This window comes from Sorghum bicolor, chromosome 5, assembly GCF_000003195.3.
Source record: "Sorghum bicolor cultivar BTx623 chromosome 5, Sorghum_bicolor_NCBIv3, whole genome shotgun sequence".
Taxonomy (NCBI): domain Eukaryota; kingdom Viridiplantae; phylum Streptophyta; class Magnoliopsida; order Poales; family Poaceae; genus Sorghum; species Sorghum bicolor.
The window spans coordinates 15,473,192-15,476,873 of record NC_012874.2 but is presented as its reverse complement, the minus strand read 5'-3'; the positions used below and the strand labels follow the sequence as shown (position 1 = coordinate 15,476,873).

At 39.2% G+C, this 3,682-nt stretch overlaps 1 long non-coding RNA gene across 1 annotated transcript; it reads left to right on the top strand.

Moving 5' to 3' along the window:
* On the top strand, positions 2,476 to 3,124 carry LOC110435734. The gene is made up of 2 exons (XR_002453588.1): positions 2,476 to 2,757; positions 2,869 to 3,124. It is a non-coding gene; the product is annotated as an uncharacterized LOC110435734 (long non-coding RNA).

Genomic DNA, 3,682 nt, shown 5'->3' with positions numbered 1-3,682 from the left:
AGCAGTTGCCTTCGTCTTCGTCTTCGTCGAGCAGAGAGCTTCGTCGCCGCCGTCTAGCGCCGCCCGTTCGTCTCCCCAGCGCCGCCGTTCGTCTCTAGCGCCGCCGTTGGATCTCCAGCGCCGCCGCCGCCATCTCCAGCGCCGCCGCAGCGGCTATCTCCACAGAGCCGGCCGCCACCGGCCATCTCCTTCGACGAACTCCGGCCGCCACGATCCTATACGTATATTCATTGATCTATGCATGAATACCACACAGTTTCGATGTATATATGAATTATATATATATATATATATATATATATATATATATATATATATATATATATATATATATATATATATATATATATATATATATATATATATATATATATATATATATATATATACCAACAGTTTCGATGAATAATATGTTATATATATATATCTTATATATCTCTCCTACTTAAAACACGAATCTTGGACCCGTCTACCCGGCTCCGTGGTGAAGCCTCCCTCAGCCCACGCCTCACTCCTTGCCCCCTCACCAATCAAAGCCACTGTCCTCCACTCGTTCCTGTCCTCCACTCGCATGCAGACCCCATCCACTCCTCTCCAAGTCCCAACGCACCCACGCCATCCACTCCTCTCTCCACGCACACGGTCCCCCATCCCCTCCTCTCCCAACGCAGACCGACTCCAATCCCTCAGCGCTCGCCTGTGCCGCCGCGGCCCTGCGTGTGCCGCCGCCGCCTCCCGCTCCAGGAGCCGCCGGAGGGCCGGGTGCTGGCTGAGGTGGCCGCACACGCCCGCCCACGCCCGCGCTCGCCTCCACTCCAACGACGGCGGCTGCGACGACGAGTGCGGCAGCAGGGGCTTTGCTGCATCTGCTGCACGCGGCTCCACGTAGTAGTGCAGTAGCAACCTTGCCTAATATCCTGTAAGTAGATTTTCATACAGACCTGAATATATTTGAAAATGTTTTTTGTGGATGCTGGCTGGAATGCCCCTAAAAGAATAACTGAAGATTATGGATTGGTTGCTAGAATCTCATGAAAAAAATATTGCAAAGGGATTACTGAATCTGAATATATGGTAAGTAGACCAGTAGTGCAAAGCATCACTGGAAATAATATACTGTATCAGTAAATTGTTCATTCCTTTTACCAGAACACAGACATTATTTACTGCATCAGTATCTTGCAAATAAAAATATCTGCAGACTTGAATGTGTAGCAAACTTGATTAAAGATATTCGCGGTTTCATATTTTTGTAGCTGCAATCAAGGTTGGAGAAATTTTTTAGAAATGCAGTAAAGATTTTAATTATGGTGTAGTTATCTACTTACCTTGCTCCCACATGATTAGCTTTGACCATGGCTATATTTTCTAAAACTTCTGATAATGAAAATATCTGCCCACATGTTAAAGACCATGTTATGACAATCCCCAGTGTGCTTTGTAAATTATTGATTTGGTCCTTTTTAAGCAAGTTTTTTTTTTGTGTTCTCAGGATCGCTACCGTCAGGGCCATAACAAGGTTATCTCCCATCCTGATCCTACAATATTATTCATTTGTCCAAACTGAATTATAATTGTATGTTATTACTTAACAGCGTGTGTAGTGATTAGCATTGCATACTCCCTGATTATGTTTTACAGTAAAATCTGTTCCAATCACAGTAGTAAAGAATTGACGGTCAGCATATATTACAAAGATTTACAGCATTGCATACTCCCTGATTATGGTTTACAGCCATTTCTTCAGTTAGAGTGCAATTACAAAGATTTATAAATGAAATATGCAGATTACCTATATGAACAGAACTAAGTCACAAAAAAATTATAGGAACAGAACTAAGAGAGAGCATGTAAATTTATGTGTACCTTGATTTTGTTGGTGCAATCCATTTGTCCAAACTAGGAGTACAGACAAATGGTAGTACTCAGAATTTATAGAGCTGTTATGGTTGTTTCCAAAATGTATATTATATACTACACGGACACTCACCAATATGCTTATACAAAATATTTTACCGGTTGAAGGAGATGAGCACCCAAAGCTAGCAGCTGCACACATGTAGCAACTTACTGTTTTTATAGTGATCTAACAGAGTTTTTTTAGCTAAGGTCACCATTCTTCCAATTGCTTCTTGGAGATGATTAGATGAATACATGTTCATAACTTTTCTTTGGAGATGGAAATGTTTGCTCTGCAACCTCCTTTTTCCATTCCCACATTTCCACTTGTACATTGTGATGAGCTGATGAGACTGCTTTGGTCTTTTGGGAAAATCTTGTGTTGAAAAAATTTAGCAAAGGGAACCAAACAGGCCCAAGAGTAGCTAAAATAATTTTAGCTAGCTAAAATTTAGCAAGGGGAACCAAACAGGCCCTTAGTGTTGTTTCATTTATTTGGGGACGCTGTTTTATTTATTTGAATGTGGCTCGACACATTATGTTGCTAAGCCAGGTTAAAATTTATTTGTCTTTATTTCGACCCATTACTTTTTGATACTCTTACTGTGTTGAAAATTTGAGCTCCTAATCTGCTATTTTTTCTTACTTTTATATGTTGAATTATATTGAAAATTTTAAGATTCCTGTAGCTACGCACGTGTATTAAGCCACCATCTCTTTAGTTCATATGCATTGCCATATTCTGTGATTGAGTCAACTGAAACATAATTGGTTCTGAAGTCCAAACACTGAATAGCATGTTCTGTACCTTCCAGTTATCTATGCTGGCTCTTGGGTGATGACTGACGGACAGTTCAGGTATTACCGCATTTTTGTTGTAGTTACATATATATACTTTAGAGTTGACAAACAATGCACTAATGCTATATTATTTTCTATTCTTTGTCTCATGCCACATTTCTTGTACAGTATATGGCAATAGGTGCCTAGCAGCCACAGGAGATTTTTCAAGGAGTCAGAACGATCTCACTATTAATAGGTGCCTAGGAGACACAGGAGATTTTTCAAGGAGTCAAAACGATCTCACTATTAATAGGTGCCTAGCAGCCTATGGTTATTTTTCAAAGAGTTATATATACAGTCACATAATGCAGAAGCATTGTCTTATTTGAGGATAATTTAGAATAATGTCATCAGTTTTCTTATTTGAGGTTCACTTAATCTTATACGGGCAAGATCCTAGATTTAAATTATTAACATTAGAGTTTTATATTAGCTTGGGTATGATGAAAATCCACTTTTTCTGTTTCCATGGATTTTTTAATAGTGATTTTTTTCTATAAAAATATCTCTACAACTAAAAATTATGGAGAGGACCCGTCTACCACACCCATGGTGAAGCCATCCCATCAACCCAGGCCCCACTCACCCATGCATGCAAAATCGTTTTAGTGAATTAAAAAAGTCATAACTCTTAGACTGAAGATATAAATTAAATTCCGATTGCACCATTAAATTTCTTATAATAAATTCTTCAAAACAAGATCACACATGGATATATTTAGATAGAATTTTATTAATGAACATTTATCTCTACAACTAAAAATTATGGAGAGGACCCGTCCACAACTCCAAACTCTTTGGTGGTCTTTTTTACTCCGCGATGACACGCTATCCCATCAACCTAGGCCCCACTCACCTATGCATGTAAAATTGTTTCAGCGAATTAAAAAAAGTCATAACTCCTAAATCAAAGATATAAATTAAATTTCGATTGCAACAT